General features: G+C 44.0%; 1 protein-coding gene across 1 annotated transcript in view; it reads left to right on the top strand.

Moving 5' to 3' along the window:
* The first annotated feature begins 9,465 nt into the window (after positions 1-9,465).
* Positions 9,466-25,441, top strand: part of FBXO48 (F-box protein 48) — a 50,569-nt gene continuing 34,593 nt past the window's right edge. Inside the window, exon 1 of the mRNA XM_069768739.1 lies at positions 9,466-9,931. The gene's annotated coding sequence lies outside the window, so the exon portion shown is untranslated. The remainder of the gene's footprint in view (positions 9,932-25,441) is intronic.

The raw sequence follows: 25,441 nt of genomic DNA, 5'->3' as shown, positions 1-25,441 counted from the left end.
AGTTATTCTCATTGAGATAATCCAGAATAACATCCCTCAGAAACCCTTCAAATATTTTACCAACAATAGAGGTTAGACTTACTGGCCTATAATTTCCAGGTTCACTTTTAGAGCCCTTTTTGAATATTGGCACCACATTTGCTATGCGCCAGTCCTGCGGAACAGACCCCGTTGCTATAGAGTTCCTAAAAATAAGAAATAATGGTTTATTACATTACTTGGTTCTCTTAGTACTCGTGGGTGTATGCCATCCGGACCCGGAGATTTATCTATTTTAATCTTATTTAGCCGGTTTCGCACCTCTTCTTGGGTTAGATTGGTGACCCTTAATATAGTGTTTTCATTGTTTCTTGGGATTTCATCTAGCATTTCATTTTCCACCGTGAATACCGTGGAAAAGAAGGTGTTTAATATGTTAGCTTTTTCCTCGTCATCTACAACCGTTCTTTCCTCACTATTTCTTAAGGGGCCTACATTTTCAGTTTTTATTCTTTTACTATTGATATAGTTGAAGAACAGTTTGGGATTAGTTTTACTCTCCTTAGCAATGTGCTTCTCTGTTTCCTTTTTGGCAGCTTTAATTAGTTTTTTAGATAAAGTATTTTTCTCCCTATAGTTTTTTTAAAGCTTCAATGTTGCCATCCTGCTTTAGTAGTGCAAATGCTTTCTTTTTACTGTTAATTGCCTGTCTTACTTCTTTGTTTAGCCACATTGGGTTTTTCCTATTTCTAGTCCTTTTATTCCCACAAGGTATAAACCGCTTACACTGCCTATTTAGGATGTTCTTAACCCCTTCATGACCCAGCCTATTTTGACCTTAAAGACCTTGCCGTTTTTTGCAATTCTGACCAGTGTCCCTTTATGAGGTAATAACTCAGGAACGCTTCAACGGATCCTAGCGGTTCTGAGACTGTTTTTTCGTGACATATTGGGCTTCATGTTAGTGGTAAATTTAGGTCAATAAATTCTGCGTCTATTTGTGATAAAAACGGAAATTTGGCGAAAATTTTGAAAATTTCTCAATTTTCACATTTTGAATTTTTATTCTGTTAAACCAGAGAGATATGTGACACAAAATAGTTAATAAATAACATTTCCCACATGTTTACTTTACATCAGCACAATTTTGGAAACAAAATTTTTTTTTGTTAGGAAGTTATAAGGGTTAAAATTTCACCAGCGATTTGTCATTTTTACAACGAAATTTACAAAACCATTTTTTTAGGGACCACCTCACATTTGAAGTCAGTTTGAGGGGTCTATATGGCTGAAAATACCCAAAAGTGACACCATTCTAAAAACTGCACCCCTCAAGGTACTCAAAACCACATTCAAGAAGTTTATTAACCCTTCAGGTGCTTCACAGCAGCAGAAGCAACATGGAAGGAAAAAATGAACATTTAACTTTTTAGTCACAAAAATTATCTTTTAGCAACAATTTTTTTATTTTCCCAATGGTAAAAGGAGAAACTGAACCACGAAAGTTGTTGTACAATTTGTCCTGAGTACGCTGATACCTCATATGTGGGGGTAAACCACTGTTTGGGCGCACGGCAGGGCTTGGAAGGGAAGGAGCGCCATTTGACTTTATGAATCAAAAATTGGCTCCACTCTTTAGCGGACACCATGTCACGTTTGGAGAGCCCCCGTGTGCCTAAAAATTGGAGCTCCCCCACAAGTGACCCCATTTTGGAAACTAGACGCCCCAAGGAACTTATCTAGATGCATAGTGAGCACTTTGAACCCCCAGGTGCTTCACAAATTGATCCGTAAAAATGAAAAAGTACTTTTTTTTCACAAAAAAAATTCTTTTAGCCTCAATTTTTTCATTTTCACATGGGCAACAGGATAAAATGGATCCTAAAATGTGTTGGGCAATTTCTCCTGAGTACACCAATACCTTACATGTGGGGGTAAACCACTGTTTGGGCACATGGTAAGGCTCGGAAGGGAAGGAGCGCCATTTGACTTTTTGAATGAAAAATTATTTCCATCGTTAGCGGACACCATGTCGCGTTTGGATAGCTCCTGTGTGCCTAAACATTGGCGCTCCCCCACAAGTGACCCCATTTTGGAAACTAGACCCCCCAAGGAACTTATTTAGATGCCTAGTGAGCACTTTAAACCCTCAGGTGCTTCACAAATTGATCTGTAAAAATGAAAAAGTACTTTTTTTTCACAAAAAAATTCTTTTCGCCTCAATTTTTTCATTTTCACATGGGCAGTAGGATAAAATGGATCATAAAATTTGTTGGGCAATTTCTCCCGAGTACGTCGATACCTCATATGTGGGGGTAAACCACTGTTTGGGCACTCGGCAGGGCTCGGAAGGAAAGGCGCGCCATTTGACTTTTTGAATGGAAAATTAGCTCCAATTGTTAGCGGACACCATGTCGCGTTTGGAGAGCCCCTGTGTGCCTAAACATTGGAGCTCCCCCACAAGTGACCCCATTTTGGAAACTAGACCCCCCAAGGAACTTATCTAGATGCATATTGAGCACTTTAAACCCCCAGGTGCTTCACAGAAGTTTATAACGCAGAGCCATGAAAATAAAAAATAATTTTTCTTTCCTCAAAAATGATATTTTAGCCTGGAATTTCCTATTTTGCCAAGGATAATAGGAGAAATTGGACCCCAAATATTGTTGTCCAGTTTGTCCTGAGTACGCTGATACCCCATATGTGGGGGTAAACCACTGTTTGGGCGCACGGCAGGGCTCGGAAGGGATGGCATGCCATTTGGCTTTTTAAATGGAAAATTAGCTCCAATCATTAGCGGACACCATGTCACGTCTGGAGAGCCCCTGTGTGCCTAAACATTGGAGATCCCCCAGAAATGACACCATTTTGGAAACTAGACCCCCAAAGGAACTAATCTAGATGTGTGGTGAGGACTTTGAACCCCCAAGTGCTTCACAGAAGTTTATAACGCAGAGCCATGAAAATAAAAAAAAAAATTATTTTCTCAAAAATGATCTTTTAGCCTGCAATTTTTTATTTTCCCAAGGGTAACAGGAGAAATTTGACCCCAAAAGTTGTTGTCCAGTTTCTCCTGAGTACGCTGATACCCCATATGTGGGGGTAAATCACTGTTTGGGCACATGCCGGGGCTCGGAAGTGAAGTAGTGACGTTTTGAAATGCAGACTTTGATGGAATGCTCTGTGGGCGTCACGTTGCGTTTGCAGAGCCCCTGATGTGGCTTAACAGTAGAAACCCCCCACAAGTGACCCCATTTTGGAAACTAGACCCCGAAAGGAACTTATCTAGATGTGTGGTGAGCACTTTGAACCCCCAAGCGCTTCATAGAAGTTTATAATGCAGAGCCGTGAAAATAATAAATACGTTTTCTTTCCTCAAAAATAATTATTTAGCCCAGAATTTTTTAATTTTCCCAAGGGTAACAGGAGAAATTTGACCCCAATATTTGTTGTCCAGTTTCTCCTGAGTACGGTGATACCCCATATGTGGGGGTAAACTACTGTTTGGGCACATGCCGGGGCTTGGAATTGAAGTAGTGACGTTTTGAAATGCAGACTTTGATGGAATGCTCTGCGGGCGTCACGTTGCGTTTGCAGAGCCCCTGATGTGCCTAAACAGTAGAAACCCCCCACAAGTGACCCCATTTTGGAAACTAGACCCCGAAAGGAACTTATCTAGATGTGTGGTGAGCACTTTGAACCCCCAAGTGCTTCATAGAAGTTTATAATGCAGAGCCGTAAAAATAATAAATACGTTTTCTTTCCTCAAAAATAATTATTTAGCCCAGAATTTTTTATTTTCCCAAGGGTTACAGGAGAAATTGGACCCCAAAAGTTGTTGTCCAGTTTCTCCTGAGTAAGCTGATACCCCATGAGTGGGGGTAAACCACTGTTTGGGCACACGTCGGGGCTCAGAAGGGAAGTAGTGACTTTTGAAATGCAGACTTTGATGGAATGGTCTGCGGGTGTCACGTTGCGTTTGCAGAGCCCCTGGTGTGCCTAAACAGTAGAAACCCCCACAAGTGACCCCATTTTAGAAACTAGACCCCCCCAAGGAACTTATCTAGATATGTGGTGAGCACTTTGAACCCCCAAGTGCTTCACAGACGTTTACAACGCAGAGCCGTGAAAATAAAAAATCATTTTTCTTTCCTCAAAAATTATGTTTTAGCAAGCATTTTTTTAGATTCACAAGGGTAACAGGAGAAATTGGACCCCAGTAATTGTTGCGCAGTTTGTCCTGAGTATGCTGGTACCCCATATGTGGGGGTAAACCACTGTTTGGGCACACGTCAGGGCTCGGAAGTGAGGGAGCACCATTTGACTTTTTGAATACGAGATTGGCTGGAATCAATGGTGGCGCCATGTTGCGTTTGGAGACCCCTGATGTGCCTAAACAGTGGTAACCCCTCAATTCTACCTCCAGCACTAACCCCCCCACACCCCTAACCCTAATCCCAACTGTAGCCATAACCCTAATCACAACCCTAACCACAACCCCAATTCCAACCCTAACCCTAAGGCTATATGCCCACGTTGCGGATTCGTGTGAGATATTTCCGCACCATTTTTGAAAAATCCGCGGGTAAAAGGCACTGCGTTTTACCTGCGGATTTTCCGCGGATTTCCAGTGTTTTTTGTGCGGATTTCACCTGTGGATTCCTATTGAGGAACAGGTGTAAAACGCCGCGGAATCCGCACAAAGAATTGACATGCTGCGGAAAATACAACGCAGCGTTTCCGCGCGGTATTTTCCGCACCATGGGCACAGCGGATTTGGTTTTTCATATGTTTACATGGTACTGTAAACCTGATGGAACACTGCTGCGAATCCGCAGCGGCCAATCCGCAGCCAAATCCGCACAGTGTGCACATAGCCTAATTCTAAAGGTATGTGCACACGCTGCGGAAAACGCTGCGGATCCGCAGCAGTTTCCCATGAGTTTACAGTTCAATGTAAACCTACGGGAAACAAAAATCACTGTACACATGCTGCGGAAAAACTGCACGGAAACGCAGCGGTTTACATTCCGCAGAATGTCACTTCTTTGTGCGGATTCCGCAGCGGTTTTACAACTGCTCCAATAGAAAATTGTAAAACCGCAGTGAAATGCGCAGAAAAAAAACGCGGTAAATCCGCCATAAATCCGCAGCGGTTTAGCACTGCGGATTTATCAAATCCGCAGCAGAAAAATCCGCAGAGGACCAGAATACGTGTGCACATACCGAAACCCTAGCCCTAACCCTACCCCTAACCCTACCCCTAACCCTATCCCTACCCCTAACCCTATTCTAACATTAGTGGAAAAAAAAAATTTCTTTATTTTTTTATTGTCCCTACCTATGGGGGTGACAAAGGGGGGGGGTCATTTATTATTTTTTTTATTTTGATCACTGAGATATAATCTCTCTCAGTGATCAAAATGCACTTTGGAACGAATCTGCCGGCCGGCAGATTCGGCGGGCGCACTGCGCATGCGCCCGCCATTTTGGAAGATGGCGGCGCCCAGGGAGAAGACGGACGGGACCCCGGCTGGATCGGTAAGTATGATGGGGTGGGGGATCGGAGCACGGGGGGGGGGAATCGGAGCGCGGGAGGGGTGGAACGGAGCACGGGGGGTGTGGAATGGAGCACGGGGGGGCTGGAATGGAGCACGGGGGGGTGGAACGGAGCACCGGGGGGGTGGATCGGAGTGCAGGGGGGGTGATTGGAGCACGGGGGGGTGATTGGAGCACGGGGGGAGCGGACAAGAGCACGGGGGGGAGCGGAGCACTGGACGGAGGGGAGCCGGAGCAGTGTACCGGCCAGATCGGGGGGCTGGGGGGGCGATCGGTGGGGTGGGGTGGGGGCACATTAGTATTTCCAGCCATGGCCGATGATATTGCAGCATCGGCCATGGCTGGATTGTAATATTTCACCCGTTATAATAGGCGAAATATTACAAATCGCTCTGATTGGCAGTTTCACTTTCAACAGCCAATCAGAGCGATCGTAGCCACGAGGGGGTGAAGCCACCCCCCCTGGGCTAAACTACCACTCCCCCTGTCCCTGCAGATCGGGTGAAATGGGAGTTAACCCTTTCACCGGATCTGCAGGGACGCGATCTATCCATGACACCACATAGGCGTCATGGGTCGGATTGGCACCGACTTTCATGACGCCTACGTGGCGTCATGGGTCGGGAAGGGGTTAAACATTTCCCATTTATTATCTGTATTCTCATTTCTGAGGATATTGTCCCAGTCTACCAGATTAAGGGCATCTCTAAGCTGGTCAAACTTTGCCTTCCTAAAGTTCAGTGTTTTTGTGACTCCCTGACAAGTCCCCCTAGTGAAAGACAGGTGAAACTGCACAATATTGTGGTCGCTATTTCCTAAATGCCCAACCACCTGCAGATTTGTTATTCTGTCAGGTCTATTAGATAGTATTAGGTCTAAAAGTGCTGCTCCTCTGGTTGGATTCTGCACCAATTGTGAAAGATAATTTTTCTTGGTCATTAGCAGAAACCTGTTGCCTTTATGGGTTTCACAGGTTTCTGTTTCCCAGTTAATATCCGGGTAGTTAAAGTCCCCCATAACCAGGACCTCATTATGGGTTGCAGCTTCATCTATCTGCTTTAGAAGTAGACTTTCCATGGTTTCTGTTATATTTGGGGGTTTGTAACAGACCCCAATGAGAATTTTGTTACCATTTTTCCCTCCATGAATTTCGACCCATATGGACTCGACATCCTCATTCCCTTCGCTAATATCCTCCCTTAAAGTGGACTTTAGACAAGACTTTACATAGAGACAAACCCCTCCTCCTCTCCGATTTTTACGATCCTTTCTAAACAGACTGTAACCCTGTAAGTTAACTGCCCAGTCATAGCTGAAGGTGTACCAAGTACCTCTTAGCAATAGACTGGGGACGCATTAGGAGTGCACACACTGTCTCTTTAAGAACCAGGAAGTGCAGGCGCAGCCACCCTATGCCTGCAGCCAAGACATATGCATATCAAGTGGAGGACATGTTACTCACTGCATGGTCTGGAGTGGTAAGTCTGTATCCCTGCATGGGGGGGTTGGGAAGCCATGCAATGATGCCGGGAGGGATGTTGCAATGTGTCATCGGTTGCTGACAGAGACTACTTGGGGATACCCTATGTGAAAGTCACTACCTCCTTGTAGAGCCTAAGGTTAAAGAACTCATAATACCTTTGACACAGCTCCCTGGTTTAGCCCTGTGTGAAGTTCATTAGACATATAATTGGTTTACATAGTCTCCAGTAGGCTTTGACTTAGGCTACTTTCACACTTACGTTGTTTAGAATCCGACAATGCGTCGTTTTGGGAAAAAACGCATCCTGCAAATTTGCCCGCAGGATGCGTTTTTTTCCCATAGACTTGTATTACCGACGGATTGCGTCTTATTGCCACACTTTTCGTCCGTCATCTACTGGTTGCGTCGGTTTTTGGCGGCCCATCATCTGGAAAAAACGTTCAAGGGTACGTTTTTCTGTGCATTGTATTCTGTTTTTCCGTCTGCACATGCCCGGCAGGAAATCTCTCTCTGTGTCTCTTTCCTCCCCGGGACTGCAGATGGAAATGTGAAAAGACACACTTGCGTCGGTACGTCGCGCCGACGCTTTGTGACGGGCCACTACCGACAGAAATGTGAAAGTAGCCTTAGTTGCAGTATATTTCATTCTGCAATCTTTATTCCCTCATTTTCTTTCCAGCATCTTGATGTGTAGTTTGGAATTTACTCTAAGTTTCAGCCTTTTCTATCTATTTAACATGTCCCCTCTTAATAATGCAGCGTGAATGTGAAGTCTGTGTGTTCGGGATGCTACTTATTTCACTGGTATTCCTGTAAAAATTCTAATGCTCATGGGGTATCTCATTTCTTTTGTGCTCACTGATGCCGATGAGTGTGTGATTACACCCTTTCCCCTTCCAGGTTCTGATGTGGGTTCTCTTCTTCCTCTCTACACTCATACATAGCCTACCAGATTCATCCTCTTCCTTTGAAGGTATGTGCACACGTTGCTGATCTGCAGCGTTTTTTGAGATGCAGAAACACTGCAGATCCACAATTGATTTACAATACAATGTAAATCAATGAGGAAAAAAAGAATGCTGTGCACACTTTGTGGAAAATCCGCTGCGGAAATGCCGCGGTTTAAAAGAAGTAGCATGTCACTTCTTTTTGGTGAATCTGCAGCGTTTTTGTACCCATTCCATTATAGAAAACCGCAGGGGTAAAAAACGCAGCAAATCCGCAAGAGAACCGCAGCAAAAATGCACAAAAAGCTGCGGAACCGCACATAAAACGCTACAAATCCGCAGGTGCGTTTTCTGCCAGGAGAGGCAGAATCCGCTCCAGAAATTCCTAAGCCTAATCCGCAACGTGTGCACATAGCCTGAGACTGGAAAAAGAGACAGAGTAAAAAAAGTTGACATAGCCAGGATTAGTTTGCAGCTGGGCAGCAGAACAGTCAGCTATGTGAAGGAGCTATACAGACTACAACAACATTCGTATCAAATTTTAACTGAAAACTATATAAAAGGTTGTTTAATTTTCGCATTTAGCAAGCAAATACAGTGGAAAAAAACAGCGCGTAGAAGACCATATCCTATTTTTCTTATTGGAAGGGATTGTCTCACGACTTATTTCTCAAGCCTTAAATATCTAGTAGATGCAAGTGCACTCAGCTTAATTTGGAGCTCCCAGAGTTGTGTATAGAGAGCAGCCACCTTCCTGTTAATGTGGTTGAACGCTAAATAGACCGGAGGATCAGGGGAATACGCCACAAATGTCTGTCATGAAACATCCCTTTTAAAGGGAACCTGTCACCCCGAAAATCGCGGGTGAGGTAAGCCCACCGGCATCAGGGGCTTATCTACAGCATTCTGTAATGCTGTAGATAAGCCCCCGATGTTACCTGAAAGAGGAGAAAAAGACGTTATATTATACTCACCCAGGGGCGGTCCCGCTGCTGGTCAGGTCGGATGGGCGTCTCTGGTCCGCTGCGGCGCCTCCCATCTTCATTACAAGACGTCCTCTTCTGATCTTCAGCCACGGCTCCGGCGCAGGCGTACTTTGCTCTGCCCTGTTGAGGGCAGAGGATAGTACTGCAGTGCGCAGGCGCCGGAAAGGTCAGAGGCCCGGTGCCTGCGCACTGCAGTACTTTGTCTGCCCTCAACAGGGCAGAGCAAAGTACGCCTGTGCCGGAGCGGACCGGAGACGCCCATCCGACCTGTCCAGCAGCGGGACCGCCCCTGGGTGAGTATAATGTAACGTCTTTTTCTCCTCTTTCAGGTAACATTGGGAGCTTATCTACAGCATTACAGAATGCTGTAGATAAGCCCCTGATGCCGGTGGGCTTAGCTCACCCGCGAAATTCGGGGTGACAGGTTCCCTTTAAATTTCGCTGTTTTTCCATAGTGGACTTATTTAGTACCATGGATCCTTTTGCATGCTCTATTATCAGACGGCAAACAGTACATACATAAAGTATTTGCATGATTGTCATGGATGACTAATTATTTTTATCTGTAACCATGCCATAAACAGTTGTTTCTAATGTTTATTTCCCTGTAGGTGAATTTTTACACCGTTTGAAGAGCAGGGCGAGGCTGTGTGACACTGTGGTGTAACAGGAGATACCTTTGGCTATTAGTCATAAAGATTGTTCTGGAACTGTAGATAAGATCCAATCAGTGTCTGCCACATAAGAGGAGGACGGGCGTCCTGTATGATATAAAAGAATCCGAGAATCCATGTTTCTATCATACTTGACAAGAAGAGCTGAGCATATCACACGTATCCTGTTCCGTATTACAGATAAGTTTCTGGTCAGAATCCAACGTTCAAGACAAAGACCAGATTACGTCAGAGTTCTTATTCCACTGGCTGAATCTGCCCAGGTTGAATTTGAAGGTACAAGACTATAGTCAATGTAATAAGGTATGACATTTATCCAGTAACCTAACAAAACCAAGGTACAAGGCATATCCTAAAAATAGAAGGCTTTTTAACCAATTCCGAATTGCTGGCCCTTCTTTTGGCTAGTTTCGGCCCTGATTGGTGCCTCAATGGAGACTCAATTAATCTTTTAGCAATGTTTCGGTGAGTACAATCAGCAACTTTTTCTGAAAAGTTTTTAAGCATCGTGGACTTTTGGCTTTAATTAGCTTTGTCAGAGTTCCTTTACCGTCCCAGTAGTAATAGTTTAGCCTCTGGTATCTTTACAGCAAAATTAAGAGTTGAGACATAAAATTGGGTTAATCCCCAATATAGGCTCCCTATCCAAGTGTGAACAGAGCCTGTTTCATGTTGTTATTATGTTTGTTTTGTTATGTTTTTATTCTATAAGCCTGTTTTTTTTTACCTCATGTCACCTTCCTGTTGTTTATGACTGTAAAAAAACAGTTCATGTTTTATCTATTATTATATACAATTTTTTGTTCTGTATATTTATTTTGACATTATTTCTTGTCGCTCTGAAAAATTCACAATAAAAACAGATTAAACATTAGACAAATCAGCAGAGCGCCAGTTAAATCCAATTATTAGAAAAAAATCATACAGTTGCTGTTTACTCTGTTTTTTATCTGTGTGCTGCACCTTTGACTTTGTCTAGTGGATACTGAGTTGTGCTGAATAATTGTTTTTATTGTTTTATGAATAAAGAGCTTTTTCACTTCTTACCTATAGTTCACTTTTCTTCCTCATCTATACAAATATATATGTTTTTGAACACTTGTTTTGTGCTTACACTGTTTGTTCTCTGCCTCGGTTTATTTCCTTCAGTTACAACATCAAATATTTCCTTGTTCCCTTCGGTGAGTGGACAAACTTCATAAACGCAAAAATCACTGCCCCTCGTTCTGTTTCACATATTGGCCCACATGTGATCATGATTTTACGTGTTTTGCATCACTGGCATTCTTAAAAAATGCACACTTCTTAACTCCTTCCCAACATGTGAGCTGATTCCCAACATGTCAGGGCAAGTGTCGGCTGTGTAACACAATGGGCGCATGTCTACCCAACCAGCGACCAGAACCTTCGATGCATATTAACCCATTAGATGCCACAGCCACTTGCAACCAAGACCTTTTGTCACCTCATCAACTCCTCTGAAATCGTATGGTGATGTTGTTTTGTCATTGCACCTGGGGGCCTGCCAATGGACCCTATGTCTGCCATCTTCATGCTTTTATGTTCTGCCACAACGGCCCATCATTGATGATTGCTTGGAATTGTACAATATACTGCAATACAGAATCACCAGGATCAACCCCCCTTGTGGGACTAATAAAAAGTGTTGAAAATAAAAATAATTTCAAAATAAATCGCTTTTTACTATTTGTATATTAGACCTTTTACTGGGTTTTTATTTATTTTCATTTAAAATGAGTACTTCCTCCCATTGGTGCTCCACGGATTGTGGAACAGTTTTCCTTTTTTTTTTTTCTTTCGATGCCCCTCCATTGAAATGTAATTTTCCCTTTCTTCCTCCCTATAATAAGGATAAAAATTTTCCATTCAACCATCTAGGTGTAAGCCAAAGAACTTCTCTATGGGATCTGCCATGTAGGAGAGGAGAAAATTCAAACATCCAGAGGGAAGTCCTGTGATATATGGCTAGCTGGTTGAAGGGAAAATTTTCATCATTATTATCGGGGGTAGTACGTTTTGAAATGAGGGGCACAGAAGAAAAGGAAAAAAAACTGTTCCAGAATCAGTGGAGCAGCACCAAATGGGAATTTAAATGGAAAAAAATCCAATGAAAGGTCCTCCAGATCATTGGGGAAAAGAGGAGATTTATTTATTTTTAAATTATTAAAAAAAATTAGGAATCAATGAGTTTGTAAAAGTCTGAATTTTAAAAATATAACATTTATCTTTCACTGTGAACATTGTAAAAAAAAAAAAAAGAATAAAAAGTGATCAAGACGTCATATATACCGTATATACTCGAGTATAAGCCGACCCGAGTATAAGCCGACCCCCCTAATTTTGCCACAAAAAACTGGGAAAACTTATTGACTCGAGTATAAGCCTAGGGTGGAAATGCAGCATTTACCGGTGAATTTCAAAAATAAAAATAGATCATTATTTCCCCATAGCTGTGCCATATAGTGCTCTGCACCGTTCATATTTCCCCATAGCTGTGCCCCGTATAGTGCTCTGCACCGTTCATTTTGTCCCATAGCTGTGCCCCATATACAATGCTCTGCACCGTTCATTATTGTCCCATAGTTGTGCCCCATACTGTGCTCGGCACCGTTCATTTTGTCCCATAGCTGTGCCCCATACTGTGCTCGGCACCGTTCATTATTGCCCCATATCTGTGCCCCATATACAATGCTCTGCACTGTTCATTTTGTCCTATAGCTGTGCCCCATACTGTGCTCGGCACCGTTCATTTTGTCCCATATCTGTGCCCTATACTGTGCTCGGCACCGTTCATTATTGCCCCATATCTGTGCCCCATATACAATGCTCTGCACCGTTCATTTTGCCCCATAGCTGTGCCCCATACAGTGCTCTGCACCGTTCATTGTGCCCCATATCTGTGCCCCATATAGTGCTCTGCACCGTTCATTGTGCCCCATAGCTGTGCCCCATATACAGTGCTCTGCACCGTTCATTGTGCCCCATAGCTGTGCCCCATATACAGTGCTCTGCACCGTTCATTGTGCCCCATAGCTGTGCCCCATATACAGTGCTCTGCACCGTTCATTGTGCCCCAAAGCTGTGCCCCATATACAGTGCTCTGCACCGTTCATTGTGCCCCATAGCTGTGCCATATACAGTGCTCTGCACCGTTCATTGTGCCCCATAGCTGTGCCCCATACAGTGCTCTGCACCGTTCATATTTCCCCATAGATGCTCCACATAAATCTGTGCCACTGCTGCTGCTGCAATAAAAAAAAAAACACATACTCACCTTTCTTGCTTGCAGCTCCCAGCGTCCGGTCCCGGTGCCTCCATCTTCCCGGCGTCTCTGCTCTGACTGATCAGGCAGAGGGCGCCGCGCACACTATATGCGTCATCGCGCCCTCTGACCTGAACAGTCAGAGCGCAGACGCCGGGAAGATGGAGGCGCCGGGAAGATGGAGGCGACGGGAAGATGGAGGCGACGGGAAGATGGAGCGACGCCCGGCGGCTGGAACGCGGACAGGTGAATATTACATACTTACCTGGTCCCAGCGATCCTGACGCTCCCTCTGCCTGTCACAGCTGTCTTCGGTGCCGCAGCCTCTTTCTCTATCAGCGGTCACCGGCACCGCTGATTAGAGAAATGAATACGCGGCTCCACCCCTATGGGAGGTGGAGCCGCCTATTCATTTTTTTAATGAGCGGTCACACGTGACCACTGAAGAGGGGAAGACGCTGCAGCACAGAAGACCGTGGGACGGCAGGGGGAGCGCCAGGATCGCCAGGACTAGGTAAGTATGCCTCAGCGCCCTCACCCCCTCACCCGCTGACCCTGCCACCCACCTTGACTCGAGTATAAGCCGAGAGGGGCACTTTCAGCCCAAAAATTTGGGCTGAAATTCTCGGCTTATACTCGAGTATATACGGTACTTAAAATGGTACCAATAAAAACTACAGCTCATCCAGGAAAAACAAGCCCTCGCTCTATGGAAAGATTATAAAAAATGGGTCTCAAAAAATTACAATGCATTCTAAATTTTTACTGTTTAAGGCTGCCGTCACACTAGCAGTATTTGGTCAGTATTTTATATCACTATTTGTAAGCCAAAACCAGGAGTGGGTGATAAATACAGAAGTGGTGATGTGTTTCTATTATACTTTTCCTCTGATTGTTCCACTCCTGGTTTTGGCTTACAAATACTGATATAAAATACTGACCAAATACTGATAGTGTAACTGCAGCCTGATGGGGTTTTTTTAATTTGTAAGGCTATGTGCACACGCAGAATTGACCTCTGCAGATTTTTCCGCAGCGGATTTTAGAAATCTGCAGGTAAAAGACACTGCATTTTACCTGCGGATTTACCGCGGTTTTTATGCGGATCTTGTGCGGTTTCTACTGCGGTTTTACACCTGCGGATTCCTATTGTGGAGCAGGTGTAAACCGCAGCGGAATCCGCACAAAGAATTGACGTGCTGCGGAATGTAACCCGCCGCGTTTCCGCTGTTTTTTTTTCGCAGCATGGGAACTGCGGATTGCGGTTTCCATAGGTTTACATTGTACTGCAAACGCATGGAAAGCTGCTGCGGACCCGCAGCTGCAGATCCGCTGCAGATCCGCAGAAAAATCCGCAACGTGTGCACATAACCTAAAATATAACAAGAGCTATACATTTGATTTTGCTTTAATTTTATACTGACCTGCCAAATAAAGTTAACAAAGTTATGTTTACTGCACAGCGAGTGTGTAAAAATTAAACCAGAGCAACAAGGGACGGAATTGTTATTTTCTAATTATTCGGCAGGTCAAAGAATCTTTTCCTTCACATTACATGGTAAGGTGAATGGTGACATTTAAAACTACAACTCGTCCTAGAAAAAAAAACGTATACATTTACTGTATTTTTCGGACTACAGTGATATGAAAAAGTTTGGGCACCCCTATTAATCTTAAGCTTAATGTTTTATAAAAATTGTTTTTTTTGCAACAGCTATTTCAGTTTCATATATCTAATAACTGTTGGACACAGTAATGTTTCTGCCTTGAAATGAGGTTTATTGTACTAACAGAAAATGTGCAATCTGCATTCAAACAAAATTTGACAGGTGCATAAGTATGGGCACCCTTATCATTTTCTTGTTTTAAATACTCCTACCTACTTTTTACTGACTTACTAATGCACTTTTTTTGGTTTTCTAACCTCATTGAGCTTTGAACTTCATAGCCAGATGTATGCAATCATGAGAAAAGCTACTTAAAGTGGCCACTTGCAAGTTGTTCTCCTGTTTGAATCTCCTCTGAAGAGTGACATCATGGGCTCCTCAAAACAACTGTCTAATGATCTGAAAACAAAGATTATTCAACATAGTTGTTCAGGGGAAGGATACAAAAAGCTGTCTCAGAGATTTAACCCCTTTCTGCCATTAGACGTACTATTCCGTCCATGTGGGGTGGGCTTTACTTCCCAAGGACGGAATAGTACGTCATAGCCGATCGGCCGCGCTCACGGGGGGAGCGCGGCCGATCGCGTCCGGGTGTCAGCTGCATATCGCAGCTGACATCCGGCACTATGTGCCAGGAGCGGTCACGGACCGCCCCCGACACATTAACCCCCGGCACACCGCGATCAAACATGATCGCGATGTGCCGGCGGTGCAGGGAAGCATCGCGCAGGGAGGGGGCTCCCTGCGGGCTTCCCTGAGCCCCCCGCAGCAACGCGATGTGATCGCGTTGCTCCGGGGGTCTCCCACCTCCCTCCCTGCATCAAGTCCCGGATCCAATATGGCCGCCGATCTGGGTCCTGCAGGGAGGGAGGTGGCTTACCAAGTGCCTGCTCAGAGCAGGCACTTGGTAACGCTGCACTGCTCTCAGACAGATCGGTGATCTGTCAGAGTGCTGTGCAAACTGGCAGATCACCGATCTGTATTGTCCCCCCCTGGGACAAAGTAAAAAAGTAAAAAAAAAATTTTTTACAAGTGTGTAAAAAAAAAAAAAAAAAATCCTAAATAATGAAACAAAAAAAAAAAATATTATTCCCATAAATACATTTCTTTATCTAAATAAAAAAAACAAAACAATAAAAGTACACATATTTAGTATCGCCGCGTCTGTAATGACCCGACCTATAAAACTGGCCCACTAGTTAACCCCTTCAGTAAACACCGTAAGAAAAAAAACGAGGCAAAAAACAACGCTTTATTATCATACCGCCAAACAAAAAGTGGAATAACACGCGATCAAAAAGACAGATATAAATAACCAGGGTACCGCTGAAAGCGTCATCTTGTCCCGCATAAAATGAGCCGCCATACAGCAACATCAGCAAAAAAATAAAAAAGTTATAGTCCTCAGAATAAAGCGATGCAAAAATAATTATTTTTTCTATAAAATAGTTTTTATCGTATAAAAGCGCCAAAACATAAAAAAATGATATAAATGAGGTGTCGCTGTAATCGTACTGACCCGAAGAATAAAACGGCTTTATCAATTTTACCAAACGCGGAACGGTATAAACGCCTCCCCCAAAAGAAATTCATGAATAGCTGGTTTTTGGTAATTCTGCCTCACAAAAATCGGAATAAAAGGCGATCAAAAAATGTCACGTGCCCGAAAGTGTTACCAATAAAAACGTCAACTCGTCCCGCAAAAAACAAGACCTCACATGACTCTGTGGACTCAAATATGGAAAAATTATAGCTCTCAAAATGTGGTAACGCAAAAAATATTTTTTGCAATAGAAAGCGTCTTTCAATGAGTGACGGCTGCCAATCATAAAAATCCGCTAAAAAACCTGCTATAAAAGTAAATCAAACCCCCCTTCATTACCCCCTTAGTTGGGGAAAAGTAAAAAAAATTTAAAAAATGTATTTATTTCCATTTTCCCATTAGGGCTAGGGTTAGGGTTAGGGCTAGGGTTAGGGCTGAGGTTAGGGCTAGGGTTAGGGTTAGGGCTAGGGTTAGGGTTAGGGCTAGGGTTAGGGTTAGGGCTAGGGTTAGGGCTAGGGTTAGGGTTAGGGCTAGGGCTAGGGTTAGGGTTAGGGCTAGGGTTAGGGCTAGGGTTAGGGCTAGGGTTAGGGCTAGGGTTAAGGTTAAGGCTACAGTTAGGGCTAAGGCTACAGTTAGGGTTAGGGTTTGGATTACATTTGCGGTTGGGAATAGGGTTGGGATTAGGGTTAGGGGTGTGTCAGGGTTAGAGGTGTGGTTAGGGTTACCGTTGGAATTAGAGTTAGGGGTGTGTTTGGATTAGGGTTTCAGTTATAATTGGGGGGTTTCCACTGTTTAGACACATCAGGGGCTCTCCAAACGCAACATGGCGTCCGATCTCAATTCCAGCCAATTCTGCGTTGAAAAAGTAAAACAGTGCTCCTTCCCTTCCGAGCTCTCCCGTGTGCCCAAACAGGAGTTTACCCCAATATATGGGGTATCAGCGTACTCAGGACAAATAGGACAACAACTTTTAGGGTCCAAGTTCTCCTGTTACCCTTGGGAAAATACAAAACTGGGGGCTAAAAGATAAGTTTTGTGGGAAAAAAAGATTTTTTTAATTTTCACGGCTCTGCGTTATAAACTGTAGTGAAATACGTGTGGGCTCAAAGTTCTCACAACACATCTAGATAAGTTCATGGGGGGGTCTAGTTTCCAATATGGGGTCACTTGTTGGGGGTTTCTACTGTTTAGGTACATCAGGGGCTCTGCAAACGCAATGTGACGCCTGCAGACCATTCCATCTAAGTCTGCATTCCAAATGGCGCTCCTTCCCTTCCGAGCCCTCCCATGCGCCAAAACGGTGGTTCCCCTCCACATATGGGGCATCAGCGCACTCAGGACAAATTGGACAACAAATTTTGGGGTCCAATTTCTCCTTTTACCCTCGAGAAAATACAAAACTGGGGGCTAAAAAATAATTTTGGGGGAATTTTTCTTTTTATTTTCATGGCTCTGCGTTAGAAACTGTAGTGAAACACTTGGGGGCTCAAAGTTCTCACAACACATCTAGATAAGTTCCTTGGGGGGTCTAGTTTCCAATATGGGGTCACTTGTGGGGGGTTTCTATTGTTTAGGTACATTAGGGGCCCTGCAAACGCAATGTGACGCCTACAGACCATTCCATCTAAGTCTGTATTTCAAATGGCGCTCCTTCCCTTCCGAGCCTTCCCATGCGCCCAAACGGTGGTTCCCCCCCACATATGGGGTATCAGCGCACTCAGGACAAATTGCACAACAAATTTTGGGGTCCAATTTCTCCTGTTCCCCTCGGGAAAATACAAAACTGGGGGCTAAAAAATAATATTTGTGGGAAAAAAAATTTGTTTTATTTTTACGGCTCTGCATTATAAACTTCTGTGAAGCTCTTGGTGGGTCAAAGTGCTCACAACACATCTAGATAAGTTCCTTAGGGGGTCTACTTTCCAAAATGGTGTCACTTGTGGGGGGTTTCAATGTTTAGGTACATCAGTGGCTCTCCAAACGCAACATGGCGTCTCATCTCAATTCCTGTGAATTTTGCATTGAAAAGTCAAACGGCGCTCCTTCCCTTCCGAGCTCTCCCATGGGCCCAAACAGTGGTTTACCCCCACATATGGGGTATCAGCGTACTGAGGACAAATTGTACAACAACTTTTTGGTTCCAATTTCTTCTCTTACCATTGGGAAAATAAAAAATTGGGGGCGAAAAGATCATTTTTTTTCACAAAAATGATTTTTTATTTTTACGGTTCTGCATTATAAACTTCTGTGAAGCACTTGGTGGGTCAAAGTGCTCACCATACCTCTAGATATGTTCCTTAGGGGGTCTACTTTCCAAAATGGTGTCACTTGTGGGGGGTTTCAATGTTTATGCACATCAGTGGCTCTTCAAACGCAACATGGCGTCCCATCTCAATTCCTGTCAATTTTGCATTGAAAGGTCAAACGGCACTCCTTCCCTTCCGAGGTCTCCCATGCGCCCAAACAGTGGTTTACCCCCACATATGGGGTATCAGAGTACTCAGGACAAATTGTGCAACAACTTTTTGGTTCCAAATTCTTCTCTTACCATTGGGAAAATAAAAAATTGGGGGCGAAAAGATCATTTTTTTTACAAAAAATATTTTTTATTTTTACGGTTCTGCATTATAAACTTCTGTGAAGCACTTGGTGGGTCAAAGTGCTCACCACAGCTCTAGATAAGTTCCTTAGGGGGTCTACTTTCCAAAATGGTGTCACTTGTGGGGGGTTTCAATGTTTAGGCACATCAGTGGCTCTCCAAACGCAACATGGCGTCCCATCTCAATTCCAGTCAATTTTGCATTAAAAAGTCAAATGGCGCTCCTTCGCTTCCAAGCTCTGTCATGCGCCCAAACAGTGGTTTACCTCCACTTATGTGGTATCAGCGTACTCAGGACAAATTGTACAACAAGGTTTGGGGTCCATTTTCTCCTGTAACTCTTGGCAAAATAAAACAAATTGGAGCTGAAGTAAATTTTTTGTGAAAAAAAGTAAAATGTTAATTTTTATTTAAACACTCCAAAAATTCCTGTGAAACACCTGAAGGGTTAATAAACTTCTTGAATGTGGTTTTGAGAACCTTGAGGGGTGCAGTTTTTAGAATGGTGTTCTCACTTGGGTATTTTCTATCATATAGACCCCTCAAAATGACTTCAAATGAGATGTGGCCCCTAAAATAAAATGGTGTTGTAAAAATGAGAAATTGCTGGTCAACTTTTAACCCTTATAACTCCCTAACAAAAAAAAATTTTGGTTCCAAAATTGTGCTGATATAAAGTAGACATGTGGGAAATGTTACTTATTAAGTATTTTGTGTGACATATCTCTATGATTTAATTGCATAAAAATTCAAAGTTGGAAAATTGCAAAATTTTCAAAATTTTCACCATATTTCTGTTTTTTTCACAAATAATCGCAAGTAATATCAAAGAAATTTTACCACTATCATGAAGTACAATATGTCACGAGAAAACAATGTCAGAATCACCGGGATCCGTTGAAGCGTTCCAGAGTTATAACCTCATAAAGGGACAGTGGTCAGAATTGTAAAAATTGGCCCGGTCCATAACGTGCAAACCACCCTTGGGGGGTAAAGGGGTTAACCTGTCAATTTCCACTGTGAAGAACATAGTAAGGATATGGAAGAACACAGGTACAGTTCTTGTTAAGGCCAAAAGTGGCAGGCCAAGAAAAACATCAGAAAGGCAGAGAAGAAGAATGGTGAGATCAGTCAAGGACAATCCTCAGACCACCTCCAGAGAGCTGCAGCATCAACTTGCTGCAGATGGTGTCACTGTGCATCGGTCAACTATACAACGCACTTTGCACAAGGAGAAGCTGTATGGGAAGGTGATGCGAAAGAAGCCATTTCTGCAAGCACGCCACAAACAGTCCGCTGAGGTATGCAAAATACATTTGGAGAAGCCAATTTCTTTTTGAAAGAAGGTCCTGTGGAGTGATGAAACCAAGATTGAGTTGTTTGGTCATACAAAAAGGCGTTATGCATGGCGACCAAAAAACACAGCATTCCAAGAAAAACACTTGCTACCCACAGTAAAATTTGGTGGAGGTTCCATCATGCTTTGGGGCTGTGTGGCCAATGCCGGCACCGGGAATCTTGTTAAAGTTGAGGGACGCATGGATTCCTCTCAGTATCAGCAGATTCTTGACAATAATGTTCATGAATCAGTGACAAAGTTGAAGTTACGCAGGGGATGGATCTTTCAGCAAGACAATGATCTAAAACACCGCTCCAAATCTACTCAGGAATTCATGCAGAGGAACAATTGCACTGTTCTGGAATGGCCATCCCAGTCCCCAGACCTGAATATCATTGAACATCTCTGGGATCATTTGAAGAGGGCTGTCCATGCTCGGCGACCATCAAACTTAACTGAACTGGAATTGTTTTGTAAAGAGGAATGGTCAAAAATACCTTCATCCAGGATCCAGGAACTCATTAAAAGCTGCAGGAAGCGACTAGAGGCTGTTATTTTTGCAAAAGGAGGATCTACTACATATTAATGTCACTTTTCTGGTGGGGTGCCCATACTTATGCACCTGTCAAATTTTGTTTGAATGCAGATTGCACATTTTCTGTTAGTACAATAAACCTCATTTCAAGGCAGAAACATTACTGTGTCCAACAGTTATTAGATATATGAAACTGAAATAGCTGTTGCAAAAAAAAACAATTTTTATAAAACATTAAGCTTAAGATTAATAGGGGTGCCCAAACTTTTTCATATAACTGTATAAGACGCACTTTTTTCCTCCCAAATGTGGAGAAAAATGATGGGGGGTGTCTTATAGGCCGGATATATTGGCTGAGGTGGGGGAGCGGTATCGGAGGAGCAGCGGGTCACAGAGGCAGGGGCCGGCAGCTCCGGCTAACTCCTGTGCCCGCTGCTAAAGAGAAATGAATATGCACTGCATTCCACGCCCATGGGCGTTGAGGGAAATGAATAGTCATTTCTTCGTGGCATCCTTTTATGATAGATTGGCCCTGTCCCAGTCCTGGTATGCATGGCCCCATCAGAAAAGATTTAAAAAAAGCATTACACTTACCTTCCTCTGCTCCCTCGCTGTCGCAGTGTCCTGCTCCGGTGCCAGCAGCTAATTAATGCTTATAAGCAGCGTATGGCAGGGACGTCATGCCCTGCTCACAAGCAGAGCACAGCTGCCGGAATACGGTACTCACTGGGACCGTTCATCGGAGATCGTGATGAGTATTCATTCCTCTTCAGTAGCGCGCAGTGTCAGCCACCCGCTTCCTGCTGCTGCCGGCGGTCATGTCTGTCGATACTTAAGAGAAATGAATATTCTGAATATTCATTTCTCTTCAGTATCGGCACATGTGACCGCCGGCAGCAGCAGGAAGTGGGTGGCTGACACTGTGCGCTACTGAAGAGGAATGAATACTCATCACGATCTCCGATGAACGGTCCCAGTGAGTACCGTATTCCGTCAGCTGTGCTCTGCTTGTGAGCAGGGCATGACGTCCCTGCCATACGCTGCTTATAAGCAATAATTAGCTGCTGGCACCGGAGCAGGACACTTTGTGAGATACCAGAGGAAGGTGAGTGTAATGGTTTGGTTTTTTTTTATCTTTTCTGTTTGGCCCCATCCAGTTCCTAGTACACATGGCCCTATCAATCATATCAGAATGGGACCATGCATCTCAGGACTGGGAAGGGGCCAATCATACCAGAATAAGAACGGGGCCATGCATACCAGGATTAGGATGAGGGGACCATATTTACCAGGATCAGTGATCTTAAGTACAGAATTGACCACATTTTTCCTTCAGGTTGTTTTCTCATAATTTCCTCCTCTTAAACCTAGGTGAGTCTTATGGTCCGGTGTGTCTTATAGTCCGAAAAATATGGTATGTCAATGGAAAAATAAAAAATTATGGCACTTGTGCAATGGATCTTGTGCATTTGGAATTTTTTAATTTCTTTTTATACCTGCTGAATAAACAAACATTCTACATTTCTGACTATGCAATTAGTAATACATAAATGTTGGTCTAAGGCTGGGAGAACACATCAACATGCGTCACCAAAAACAATTTTCAAACAAGTCATGCGACCAAATACATCTGTGTAACTTGTGTACAAATAAAATGCCAGTCGCAGACTTGTATTCAGTGACAGAAATTCCAGCATATTTGGAAATATTTGCAACGCAGTTTCAGGAGGGCGCGAGTCTCCATGCAACATCACAGGAAATCACTACAATTTTAGTGTCATGTGACACGTCGCTATATAACCCTTGTGTGCACACGTTCCGGATTTTTCGCGATAAAAACGCTTATAATATGCATACATATGCATCCCATCATTTATAATGCATTCCGCAATTTTTGTACATATGTTGCGTTTTTTCCGCGAAAAAAATGCAGCATGTTCATTAATTATGCAGATTTTTTGTGGCTTTCCCACTATATTATTGCGTCCCAGAACCTCAGGAAAAATCCGCAAAAAATCTGCAAAAAAAAGCGAGAAATACGCGAAAAAAACGTGAAAAATACGCATGCGGATTTTTTGCAGAAAATGTCCGGTTTTGTTCAGTATGCAAATTGCCTCTTCTGAGAAAAAGAGGACTTAAACTCTATAGCGCCACCTGTTGGAAGTAGCGATCCTACATGTTACAATCAACCCTTTAACGAGTCGTGCAATATGACTTAGGATAAAAGCCAAAGTCATATTGCACGACTCGTTAAAGGGTTGATTGTGATCCCTACTTCCAACAGGTGGCGCTATAGAGTTTAAGTCCTCTTTTTCTCAGAAGAGGCAATTTGCATATTTAATTTCCCAGAGGAGCATTGCATGGCGAATAAGCCTCCTTACCTTAACAAGCCAAAGCTGGTATGTCACTCTCCATAAGGAGAAACATTACCCCTTAGACCCCGGTTTTGTTCAGGAAATTTCTGCAAGAAATCCTGACGTGTGCACATAGCCTAACTTAACTCAAAAAAAATGTTAGAATTGACTGACTAAGCTGTATGCAGATCTCCCAACTTCCCATCCTTCTATGTCTACCATCGGTGCAGGTAAGGATCAGTTGTGATGGATGTCAGTAGACCCAATCCTTTGTTTACCCCGGAAAAAAGCTTATCTGGCAATTAAAACAAACACACATACATAGCCAATCTAAGCATGCCTATTTCTGCAGCTTATAATTGTTCTGGGTTCCCAATAGTATTGAGCGGGCATGCTTGCCACTCGAGTGAGCATTGGACTGCCCGGGTATGCATCGAAAATCACAGATACTCAAGTGCCATGCTTGAGTCCTTGCCACACATGTTTCACGGCTGTTAGACAACCAAAAAACATGCATGGATTGCCTGCCATACACAAGCAATCCCGCATGTTTATTGCCTAACAGCCGCAAAACATGCGGGGCAGGGACTAGAGCATGTCATTCGAGCACCCGCAATGCTAGAGTACCTGAGTACTCCAATGTTCAGTCAAGTAGTGAGCACACTTGCTCAACACTAGTTGCCAACAGTCCAGAAATTCCAGGACAGTCCATAAAAACAGGGCACTTTTTGCCCATTCTGTAAAAAAAATTAAAGGTGTCCATGTTTTTTTGAAGCTGAAAAACGTGTACAGATTTTTCTGACTGTAAGGGTGCTGTCACATTGCGTTTAGGGACAAGTTCACTGGCCCCGTTAGCACATATGTCCGCTCTGGCTCTGACTTGTCAAGGTAAGGAGGGCCAAAAGCCCAAAACACTGTGTCTGCGAATTGAAATACTGATTTGGCTTTTATCCTAAGTCATATTGCCAGACTCGTTAAAGGGTTGATTGTGACCGGTAGAATCGCTACTTCCAACAGGTGGCGCTATAGAGTTTAAGTCCTCTTTTTCTCTGAAAAGGCAATTTGTATACACATAGAATAGGTATATATACACTATATATATATATATATATATATATGTCAGTGAGACACATATGTATATATATACATATATTTATATTTCATACAGAGTTAGATAGCAGAAAAGCTGGTAATTCAATTATCGGCTTTTGTTAAATCATACCGAACCCGACAGGATATGAGACATGGTTTACATACAGCAAACCATTGCATATCCGTTAGATTTTTACATATCCCTCACTAATAATGTTAGAAGTGTGTATGTGTAAAATTTGGGAGCTCTAGGTGTTAAATTAAAGGGTTAAATCACAGAAAAAACTGGAGTGGGCTCCCTCGCAATTTTCTCCTCCAGAGACGGAAAGCCAGTGACTGAGGGCAGATATTAATAGCCTAGAGAGGGACCATGGTGATTGGCCCCCTGGGCTAAAAACATCTCCCCCCAGGACCCCAGAAAAGGCGCATCTGTAAGATGCGCCTATTCTGGCACTTAGCCTCTCTCTTCCCACTGCCCTGTGGCATTGGCATGGACCAACATACTGCCGGTTCAACCGGTGGGGCTGCATCGGGGCCCAGAGGCTCCGGGGGGCCCCTGCAAGACGGCTGTTGATTAGGGCAATCTGGCCAGTTTATCCGGCCCCAAGGCTCTGGGGGGCCCCTGGCCAGATTGCCCTCATGTGCGGTGGGCAGGGTGTAATCCCTGCAGCTCTGCTGCCCACAACAGAAAATGGGAGCAGAGCTGCAGGGAATGGATCCGTCTTGCTCTCACTTCCCGCCTTTTCTTGTTGCAGTGCGAGTGCTGACTGAACGATCCTCCCACAATCCTCCATGCATTGTGGGGGGCAGGGCTACAAGATCCCGGGAAATTCAGAGGCCTGTTTGAGCCGCTGCTCCTGACACCATGGCAACCACAAGCACAACCGGGGCCCCCAGGGGCCAGCCGCACAGTCCGGTGCAGGTGAGGAGTGGGCGTCCATCCCCGAGGTGGGGGGTGTATGGATATGAAGCAACGAGGATGAGTCTTCTGCTGTATAAATGGGGGGACTGAGCACAAGCTGGTGCCATATACCCAAGAGAGCAGACGTCCCAGCATGCCCGCCAGCCTGGATCTGGAGCTGTTATGACTCACACAGCAGCGGCTGAATGACATCATCATTCAGCGCTGCGGCTGTGTGAGGCAGGAAGCTGCCAGCGATGGTGCGCTTCAGAATACCGTTTACAGAGGTGAGGTGTGTGAGTGTATGCAGAGAGATGAATGGTGCTGTGTGTGTAGGTGGAGGAGAGGGCAATGGTGGGAATGATGGGGCAGAAGGCAATGATTGGGTTGACAGGGCAATGATGGGGAAGAAAGCATTGATTGGGTTGACGGAGAGGGCAATGATGGGGCGGAAGGCAACGATTGGATTGATGGAGAGGACAATGATAGGGGTGCGGGGA

Source organism: Ranitomeya imitator, chromosome 5 (genome assembly GCF_032444005.1).
Source record: "Ranitomeya imitator isolate aRanImi1 chromosome 5, aRanImi1.pri, whole genome shotgun sequence".
Classification (NCBI taxonomy): domain Eukaryota; kingdom Metazoa; phylum Chordata; class Amphibia; order Anura; family Dendrobatidae; genus Ranitomeya; species Ranitomeya imitator.
Note: the sequence above shows the minus strand (reverse complement) of the source record. Positions and strands in the feature narration are given on the sequence as shown.